The sequence below is a fragment of the Arachis hypogaea genome, chromosome 2 (genome assembly GCF_003086295.3).
Source record: "Arachis hypogaea cultivar Tifrunner chromosome 2, arahy.Tifrunner.gnm2.J5K5, whole genome shotgun sequence".
Classification (NCBI taxonomy): Eukaryota; Viridiplantae; Streptophyta; class Magnoliopsida; order Fabales; family Fabaceae; genus Arachis; species Arachis hypogaea.
In genome coordinates, this window is record NC_092037.1 from 29,070,190 (window position 1) to 29,081,374 (window position 11,185).

The 11,185-nt window shown below is 40.7% G+C and overlaps 1 non-coding gene across 1 annotated transcript; it reads left to right on the plus strand.

Annotated features, from left to right (window-relative positions):
• The first annotated feature begins 6,413 nt into the window (after positions 1-6,413).
• Positions 6,414-6,521, plus strand: LOC112764721 (small nucleolar RNA R71). The gene has a single exon (XR_003183324.1). It is a non-coding gene; the product is annotated as a small nucleolar RNA R71 (small nucleolar RNA).
• The last annotated feature ends 4,664 nt before the right edge of the window (positions 6,522-11,185 follow it).

Sequence of the window (11,185 nt, forward strand, 5' to 3'; positions counted from 1 at the left end):
CAGGTCTCTTTCCAACCCTTATTGTAGTTGCTGCTGCAGCAGCTCCAAAAGAAAGCCCCACCTGCATTCCAATTGAAGTGAGCATGAAAGTTTTAAAGTATAACTGGTGCGCGAAATTGTGAACAATACTTTTTCACAACTCTCATAATCCCCGGTAATGGCTCCAAGAACGTGGAAGCTCAGTACCATGGCATTACACAACTTCGCACAACTAACCAGCAAGTGCACTGGGTCGTCCAAGTAATAAACCTTACGTGAGTAAAGGTCGATCCCACGGAGATTGTTAGTATTGAAGCAAGCTATGGTCATCTTGTAAATCTTAGTCAGGCAAACTCAATTGGTAATGGTGATGAACGAAAATAACACAAAGGTAAAGATAGTGATACTTATGTAATTTATTGGTAGGAACTTCAGATAAGCGTACGAAGATGCCTTCCCTTCCGTCTCTCTGCTTTCCTACTGTCTTCATCCAATCCTTCTTACTCCTTTCCATGGCAAGCTTAAGCAAGGGTTTCACCGTTGTCAGTGGCTACCTCCCATCCTCTCATTGGAACGATTCCTAATGCCCTGTCACGGCACGGCATTCCATCTGTCGGTTCTCAATCAGGCCGGAATAGAATCCAGTGATTCTTTTGCGTCTGTCACTAACGCCCCGCCCTCAGGAGTTTGAAGCACGTCACAGTCATTCAGTCATTGAATCCTACTCAGAATACCACAGACAAGGTTAGACCTTCCGGATTCTCTTGAATGCCGCCATCAGTTCTCGCCTATACCACGAAGACTCTGATCTCACGGAATGGTTGGCTCGGTTGTCAGGCGAGCACTCGGTTGTCAGGCGATCAACCATGCATCGTGCAATCAGGAATCCAAGAGATATTCACTATGGCCTTAGTTGCTTGTAGAACAAGAGTGGTTGTCAGTCACTTTGTTCATGGGTGAGAATGGTGATGGGCGTCAATCATCACCTTCATCAGATTGAAGAACAAGTGATATCTTGGATAAAGAACAAGCGGAATTGAATGGAAGAACAATAGTAATTGCATTAATACTCGAGGTACAGCAGAGCTCCACACCTTAATCTATGGTGTGTAGAAACTCCACCGTTGAAAATACATAAGCATAAGGTCTAGGCATGGCCGAATGGCCAGCCTCCCAAGGATCTAAGATAGCATACAAAATGAAGATAGCTACCAAAGTCCTATAATACAATAGTAAAAGGTCCTACTTATAAGAACTAGTAGCCTAAGGTGTACAGAAATGAGTAAATGACATAAAAATCCTCTTCCGGGCCCACTTGGTGTGTGCTTGGGCTGAGCAATGAAGCAAATTTCGTGCAGAGACTCTTCTTGGAGTTAAACGCCAGCTTTAGTGCCAGTTTGGGCGTTTAACTCCCATTTGGGTGCCAGTTCCAGCGTTTAACGCTGGGATTTCTTGAGGTGAATTTGAACGCCGGTTTGGGCCATCAAATCTTGGGCAAAGTATGGACTATCATATATTGCTGGAAAGCCCAGGATGTCTACTTTCCAACGCCGTTGAGAGCGCGCTAATTGGGCTTCTGTAGCTCCAGAAAATCCACTTCGAGTGCAGGGAGGTCAGAATCCAACAGCATCTGCAGTCCTTTTTGGTCTCTGAATCAGATTTTTGCTCAGGTCCCTCAATTTCAGCCAGAAAATACCTGAAATCACAGAAAAACACACAAACTCATAGTAAAGTCCAGAAAAGAGAATTTTAACTAAAAACTAATAAAAATATACTAAAAACTAACTATATCATACCAAAAACATACTAAAAACAATGCCAAAAAGTATACAAATTATCCGCTCATCACAACACCAAACTTAAATTGTTGCTTGTCCCCAAGCAACTGAAAATCAAATAAGATAAAAAGAAGAGAATATGCAATGAATTCCAAAAACATCTATGAAGATCAGTATTAATTAGATGAGCGGGGCTTTTAACTTTTTGCTTCTGAATAGTTTTGGCATCTCACTCTATCCTTTGAAATTCAGAATGATTGGCTTCTTTAGGAACTTAGAATCCAGATAGTGTTAATGATTCTCCTAGTAGAGTATGATGATTCTTGAACATAGCTATTTATTGAGTCTTGGCTGTGGCCCAAAGCACTCTGTCTTCCAGTATTACCACCGGATACATACATGCCACAGACACATAATTGGGTGAACCTTTTCAGATTGTGACTCAGCTTTGCTAAAGTCCCCAATTAGAGGTGTCCAGGGTTCTTAAGCACACTCTTATTTGCCTTGGATCACAACTCTTATTTCTATATATATATATATTTTTTTCGTTTTTTTTTTCTTTTTTTTTCGAATATAAATGCTTTTTCTTGCTTCAAGAATCATTTTTATGATTTTTCAGATCCTCAGTAACATGTCTCCTTTTTCATCATTCTTTCAAGAGCCAACATTCATAAACCACAAATTCAAGATATATATGCACTGTTTAAGCATACATTCAGAGAACAAAAATATTGCCACCACATCAAAATAATTAAACTGTTATAAAATTCAAAATTCATGCACTTCTTTTTCTTTTTCAATTAAACACATTTTTATTCAAGAAAGGTGATGGATTCATAGGACATTCATAACTTTAAGGCATAGACACTAAGACACTAATGATCACAAGACACAAACATGGATAAACATAAGCATAAAATTCGAAAAACAGAAGAATAAAGAACAAGGAAATCAAAGAACGGGTCCACCTTAGTGATGGCGGCTCTTTCTTGCTCTTGAAGATCCTATGGAGTGCTTGAGCTCCTCAATGTCTCTTCCTTGTCTTTGTTGCTCCTCCCTCATGATTCTTTGATCCTCTCTAATCTCATGAAGGATGATGGAGTGTTCTTGATGCTCCACCCTTAATTGTCCCATGTTGGAACTCAACTCTCCTAGGGAGGTGTTTAGTTGCTCCCAATAGTTTTATGGAGGAAAATTCATCCCTTGAGGAATCTCAGGGATCTCATGATGAGTGGGATCTCTTGTGTACTCCATCCTTTTCTTGGTGATGGGCTTGTCCTCATCAATGGGGATGTCTCCCTCTATGTCAACTCCAACTGAATAACAGAGGTGACAGATGAGATGAGGAAAGGCTAACCTTGCCAAGGTGGAGGTCTTGTCCGCCACCTTATAGAGTTCTTGGGCTATAACCTCATGAACCTCTATTTCTTCTCCAATCATGATGCTATGGATCATGATAGCCCGGTCTATGGTAACTTCGGACCGGTTGCTAGTGGGAATGATTGAGCGTTGTATGAACTCTAACCATCCTCTAGCCACGGGCTTGAGGTCATGCCTTCTCAATTGAACCGGCTTTCCTCTTGAATCTTGCTTCCATTGTGCGCCCTCTTCACATATGACTGTGAGGACTTGGTCCAACCTTTGATCAAAGTTGACCCTTCTAGTGTAAGGATGCTCATCTCCTTGCATCATAGGCAAGTTGAACGCCACCCTCACACTCTCCGGACTAAAATCCAAGTATTTCCCCCGAACCATAGTAAGATAATTCTTTGGATTCGGGTTCACACTTTGGTCATGGTTCTTGGTGATCCATGCATTGGCATAGAACTCTTGAACCACCAAGATTTCGACTTGTTGAATGGGGTTGGTAAGAACTTCCCAACCTCTTCTTCGGATCTCATGTCGGATTTCCGGATATTCACCCTTTTTGAGTGAAAAGGGGACCTCGGGGATCACCTTCTTCAAGGCCACAACTTCATAGAAGTGGTCTTGATGCACCCTTGAGATGAATCTATCCATCTCCCATGACTCGGAGGTGGAAGCTTTTGCCTTCCCTTTCCTCTTTCTAGAGGTTTCTCCGGCCTTGGATGCCATAATGGTTATGGAAAAACGAAAAAGCAACGCTTTTACCACACCAAACTTAAAATGTTTGCTCGTCCTCGAGCAAAAGAAGAAAGAAGGGAGTAGAAGAAGAAGAAATGAGGAAGAGGGAGATGGTGGTGTTTTCGGCCAAAGAGGGGGAGAAGTGGTGTTTAGGTTGTGTGAAAATGAAGGGATTGAAGAAGGGTATATATAGGGGAGAGGGGGGTAAAAGGTTCGGCCATTTTGGGTGGGTTTGGGAGGGAAAGTGGTTTGAATTTGAAGGGTGAGGTTGGTGGGGAGTTATGAAGGATGGATGTGAGTGGTGAAGAGAAAGATGGGATTTGATAGGTAAAGGGTTTTTGGGGAAGAGGTGTTGAGGTGATTGGTGAATGGGGGAAGAAGAGAGAGAGTGATGGTAGGGTCCTGTGGGGTCCACAGATCCTGTGGTGTCAAGGAAAAGGCATCCTTGCACCAAATGGCATCAAAATCCACGTTTTGAGCCATTTCTGGCGTTAAACGCCGGGCTGATGCCCATTCCTGGCATTTAACGCCAGGTTTTTGCCCTTTACTGGCGTTTAACGCCAGTCTGGTGCCCCTTTCTGGCGTTAAACGCCCAGAATGGTGCCAGACTGGGCGTTAAACGCCCAACTGCTAGGCTGACTGGCGTTTAAACGCCAGCAGCATCTTCCTCCAGGGTGTGCTATTTTTCTTCCTGTTTTTCATTTTGTTTTTGCTTTTTTCATTGTTTTTGTGACTTCTTATGATCATCAACCTACAAAAAAAGATAAAATAACAAAAGAAAATAATTAATTATAAAACATTGGGTTGCCTCCCAACAAGCGCTTCTTTATTGTCATTAGCTTGACAGAGGACTCTCATGGAGCCTCAGAAATGTTCAGAACCGTGTTGGAACCACCCAACACCAAACTTAGAGTTTGAATGTGGGGGTTCAACACCAAACTTAGAGTTTGGTTGTGGCCTCCCAACACCAAACTTAGAGTTTGACTGTGGGGGCTCTGTTTGGCTCTGTTTTGAGAGAAGCTCTTCACGCTTCCTCTCCATGATGACAGAGGGATATCCTTGGGCCTTAAACACCAAGGATTCTTCATTCACTTGAATGATCAACTCTCCTCTATCAACATCAATCACAGCCTTTGCTGTGGCTAGGAAGGGTCTGCCAAGGATGATGGATTCATCCATGCATTTCCCAGTCTCTAGGACTATGAAGTCAGTAGGGATGTAATGGTCTTCAACTTTAACCAGAACATCCTCTACAAGTCCATAGGCTTGTTTTCTTGAGTTGTCTGCCATCTCTAGTGAGATTTTTACAGCTTGCACCTCAAAGATCCCTAATTTCTCCATTACAGAGAGGGGCATGAGGTTCACACTTGACCCTAAATCACACAAGGCCTTCTTGAAGGTCATGGTGCCTATGGTACAAGGTATAGAAAACTTCCCAGGATCCTGCCTCTTTTGAGGCAAATGCTGCCTAGACAAGTTATCCAGTTCTTTGGTGAGCAAAGGGGGTTCATCCTCCCAAGTCTCATTTCCAAATAACTTGTCATTTAGCTTCATGATTGCTCCAAGGTATTTAGCAACTTGCTCCTCAGTGACATACTCATCCTCTTCAGAGGAAGAATACTCATCAGAGCTCATGAATGGCAGAAGTAAGTCCAATGGAATCTCTATGGTCTCATCTTGAGCCTCAGATTCCCATGGTTCCTCATTGAGGAACTCATTGGAGGTCAGTGGGCGTCCAGTGAGGCCTTCCTCAGTGGCGTTCACTGCCTCTTCTTCCTCCCAGAATTCGGCCATATTGATGGCCTTGCACTCTCCTTTTGGATTTTCTTCAGTATTGCTTGGGAGAGTGCTTGGAGGAAGTTCAGTAATTTTCTTGCTCAGCTGACCCACTTGTCCTTCCAAATTCCTAATGGAAGATCTAGTTTCAGTTATGAAACTTTGAGTGGTTTTGATTAGATCAGAGACCATGGTTGCCAAGTCAGAATTATTCTGCTTAGCACTCTCTGTCTGTTGCTGAGAAGATGATGGAAAAGGCTTGCTATTGCTAAACCTATTTCTTCCACCATTATTGTTATTGAAACCTTGTTGAGGTCTCTGTTGATCCTTCCATGAAAGATTTGGACGATTCCTCCATGAAGAATTGTAGGTGTTTCCATAGGATTCTCCCATGTAATTCACCTCTTCCATTTAAGGGTTCTCAGGATCAGAAGCTTCTTCCTCAGATGAAGCTTCCTTAGTACTGCTTGGTGCATTTTGCATTCCAGACAGACTTTGAGAAATCATATTGACTTGTTGGGTCAATATTTTGTTCTGAGCCAATATGGCATTCAGAGTGTCAATCTCAAGAACTCCTTTCTTCTGACTAGTCCCATTGTTCACAGGATTTCTTTCAGAAGTATACATGAATTGGTTATTTGCAACCATTTCAATCAGTTCTTGAGCTTCAGTAGGCGTCTTCTTCAGATGAAGAGATCCTCCAGAAGAGCTATCCAAAGACATCTTGGACAGTTCAGAGAGACCATCATAGAAAATACCTATGATACTCCATTCAGAAAGCATATCAGTGGGACACTTTCTGATCAATTGTTTGTATCTTTCCCAAGCTTCATAGAGGGATTCTCCTTCCTTCTGTCTGAAGGTTTGGACTTCCACTCTAAGCTTACTCAATTTTTGAGGTGGAAAGAACTTTGCCAAGAAGGCATTGACTAGCTTTTCCCAAGAGTCCAGGCTTTCTTTAGGTTGAGAATCCAACCATGTTCTAGCTCTGTCTCTTACAGCAAAAGGGAATAGCATCAGTCTGTAGACCTCAGGGTCAACCCCATTAGTCTTGACTGTGTCACAGATTTGCAAGAACTCAGCTAAAAACTGATGAGGATCTTCCAAAGGAAGTCCATGGAACTTACAATTCTGTTGCATTAGAGAAACTAATTGAGGCTTAAGCTCAAAGTTGTTTGCTCCAATGGCAGGGATAGAGATGCTTCTCCCATAGAAGTCGGGAGTAGGTGCAGTAAAGTCACCCAGCACCTTCCTTGCATTGTTGGCATTGTTGTTGTTTTCGGCTGCCATATGTTCCTTTTCCTTGAAGAGTTCGTTCAAGTGCTCTAAAGAGAGTTGTGCCTTGGCTTCTCTTAGCTTTCTCTTTAAGGTCCTTTCAGGTTCAGGATCAGCCTCAACAAGAATGCCTTTGTCTTTGCTCCTGCTCATAAGAAAGAGAAGAGAACAAGAAAATATGGAATCCTCTATGTCACAGTATAGAGATTCCTTGAGGTGTCAGAGGAAGAAAAATGGAAGACAGAGGTAGAAAATTCGAACTTATCAAAGAAGATGGAGTTCGAATTTTGTATTAAGGAATAGTGTTAGTCCATAAATAGAAGGATGTGAGAAGGAGGGAAGTAATTTTCGAAAATTAAGTGAAAAATTTTGAAAACATTTTTGAAAAACATTACTTAATTTTCGAAAATGAAAATGGAAAAGAAATCAAGTGATTTTTGAAAAAGATTTTGAAATTAGAAATCAAAAGGATTTGATTGAAAACTATTTTGAAAAAGATGTGGTTAAGAAGATATGATTGATTTAAAAAAATGTGATTGAGAAGATATGATTTGAAAAATATTTTAAAAAGATTTGATTTGAAAATGATTTGAAAAGATATGATTTTAAAAATTAATGACTTGCCTAACAAGAAAAGATATGATTCAAACATAAAACCTTCCTCAACAGAAAAGGCAAAAAATGTTCAATCAAATCATTAATTGTTAGTAAGTATCTTTGAAAAAGGAAAGAAATTGATTTTGAAAACATTTGATTGAAAAGATATGATTTGAAAAAGATTTGATTTTGAAAAACTTTGAAAACTTAGAAAAAATTTGATTTGAAAACAGAATCTTCCCTTCTAGCCATCCTGGCGTTAAACACCCAGAATGGTATCCATTCTGGCGTTTAACGCCCAAAATGCTACCCTTTTGGGCGTTAAACGCCCAACCAGGTACCCTGGCTGGCGTTTAAACGCCAGTCTGTCCTTCTTCACTGGGCGTTTTGAACGCCCAGCTTTTTCTGTGCAATTCCTCTGCTGTATGTTCTGAATCTTCAATTCTCTGTATTATTGACTTGAAAAGACACAAATTAAAAATTTTTTTTGGATTTTTAATAATAAGGAAAAATCAAAATGCAACAAGAATCAAATAACAATGCATGCAAGACACCAAACTTAGCAGTTTGTATACTACTGTCACTAACAAAATGAAAATGCATATGAGACACACAAAACAATCAAGTCAATAGAATTCAAAGATTAGAGCAAGTAAATCCTCAAGAACATCTTGAAGATCACCAAGATACATGAATGAATGCATGCAATTGACACCAAACTTAAGATGAGACACTAGACTCAAACAAGAAATATTTTTGGATTTTATGATTTTGTAAAATTTTTTTTTTTGTGTTTTTCGAAAATTAAGTGAAAAAAGATATCAAAATTCTTAATGAGAATTCCAGGAATCAGTGCAATGCTAGTCTAAGACTCCGGTCCAGGAATTAGACATGGCTTCACAGCCAGCCAAGCTCTCAAAGAAAGCTTCGGTCCAAAACACTAGACATGACCAAAGGTCAGCCAAGCCTTAGCAGATCACTGCTCCAAAAGCAAGATTGATAAGAAATCAACAAGCTCTTGTGGTGATAAGTTGAAACCTCGGTCCAATGAAATTAGACATGGCTTCTCAGCCAGCCAGATTTTAACAAATCATCATGAAACTCTAGAATTCATCTTCAAGAATTTCGAAAAAAATAAACACCTAATCTAAGCAACAAGATGAACCGTCAGTTGTCCAGCCTGAACAATCCCGGGCAATAACACCAAAAACTTGATGTTGTTGCCGGATCTTGGCACTGATGTTACCAAAGGCTTGCTCAAAACTAGAACAATCCCCGGCAACGGCGCCAAAAACTTGGTGCGCGAAATTGTGAACAATACTTTTTCACAACTCTCATAATCCCCGGTAATGGCTCCAAGAACGTGGAAGCTCAGTACCATGGCATTACACAACTTCGCACAACTAACCAGCAAGTGCACTGGGTCGTCCAAGTAATAAACCTTACGTGAGTAAGGGTCGATCCCACGGAGATTGTTAGTATTGAAGCAAGCTATGGTCATCTTGTAAATCTTAGTCAGGCAAACTCAATTGGTAATGGTGATGAACGAAAATAACACAAAGGTAAAGATAGTGATACTTATGTAATTCATTGGTAGGAACTTCAGATAAGCGTACGAAGATGCCTTCCCTTCCGTCTCTCTGCTTTCCTACTGTCTTCATCCAATCCTTCTTACTCCTTTCCATGGCAAGCTTAAGCAAGGGTTTCACCGTTGTCAGTGGCTACCTCCCATCCTCTCATTGGAACGATTCCTAATGCCCTGTCACGGCACGGCATTCCATCTGTCGGTTCTCAATCAGGCCGGAATAGAATCCAGTGATTCTTTTGCGTCTGTCACTAACGCCCCGCCCTCAGGAGTTTGAAGCACGTCACAGTCATTCAGTCATTGAATCCTACTCAGAATACCACAGACAAGGTTAGACCTTCCGGATTCTCTTGAATGCCGCCATCAGTTCTCGCCTATACCACGAAGACTCTGATCTCACGGAATGGTTGGCTCGGTTGTCAGGCGAGCACTCGGTTGTCAGGCGATCAACCATGCATCGTGCAATCAGGAATCCAAGAGATATTCACTATGGCCTTAGTTGCTTGTAGAACAAGAGTGGTTGTCAGTCACTTTGTTCATGGGTGAGAATGGTGATGGGCGTCAATCATCACCTTCATCAGATTGAAGAACAAGTGATATCTTGGATAAAGAACAAGCGGAATTGAATGGAAGAACAATAGTAATTGCATTAATACTCGAGGTACAGCAGAGCTCCACACCTTAATCTATGGTGTGTAGAAACTCCACCGTTGAAAATACATAAGCATAAGGTCTAGGCATGGCCGAATGGCCAGCCTCCCAAGGATCTAAGATAGCATACAAAATGAAGATAGCTACCAAAGTCCTATAATACAATAGTAAAAGGTCCTACTTATAAGAACTAGTAGCCTAAGGTGTACAGAAATGAGTAAATGACATAAAAATCCTCTTCCGGGCCCACTTGGTGTGTGCTTGGGCTGAGCAATGAAGCAAATTTCGTGCAGAGACTCTTCTTGGAGTTAAACGCCAGCTTTAGTGCCAGTTTGGGCGTTTAACTCCCATTTGGGTGCCAGTTCCAGCGTTTAACGCTGGGATTTCTTGAGGTGAATTTGAACGCCGGGTTGGGCCATCAAATCTTGGGCAAAGTATGGACTATCATATATTGCTGGAAAGCCCAGGATGTCTACTTTCCAACGCCGTTGAGAGCGCGCTAATTGGGCTTCTGTAGCTCCAGAAAATCCACTTCGAGTGCAGGGAGGTCAGAATCCAACAGCATCTGCAGTCCTTTTTGGTCTCTGAATCAGATTTTTGCTCAGGTCCCTCAATTTCAGCCAGAAAATACCTGAAATCACAGAAAAACACACAAACTCATAGTAAAGTCCAGAAAAGAGAATTTTAACTAAAAACTAATAAAAATATACTAAAAACTAACTATATCATACCAAAAACATACTAAAAATAATGCCAAAAAGTATACAAATTATCCGCTCATCACAACACCAAACTTAAATTGTTGCTTGTCCCCAAGCAACTGAAAATCAAATAAGATAAAAAGAAGAGAATATGCAATGAATTCCAAAAACATCTATGAAGATCAGTATTAATTAGATGAGCGGGGCTTTTAACTTTTTGCTTCTGAATAGTTTTGGCATCTCACTCTATCCTTTGAAATTCAGAATGATTGGCTTCTTTAGGAACTTAGAATCCAGATAGTGTTAATGATTCTCCTAGTAGAGTATGATGATTCTTGAACATAGCTATTTATTGAGTCTTGGCTGTGGCCCAAAGCACTCTGTCTTCCAGTATTACCACCGGATACATACATGCCACAGACACATAATTGGGTGAACCTTTTCAGATTGTGACTCAGCTTTGCTAAAGTCCCCAATTAGAGGTGTCCAGGGTTCTTAAGCACACTCTTATTTGCCTTGGATCACAACTCTTATTTCTATATATATATATATATTTTTTTCGTTTTTTTTTTCTTTTTTTTTCGAATATAAATGCTTTTTCTTGCTTCAAGAATCATTTTTATGATTTTTCAGATCCTCAGTAACATGTCTCCTTTTTCATCATTCTTTCAAGAGCCAACATTCATAAACCACAAATTCAAGATATATATGCACTGTTTAAGCATACATTCAGAGAACAA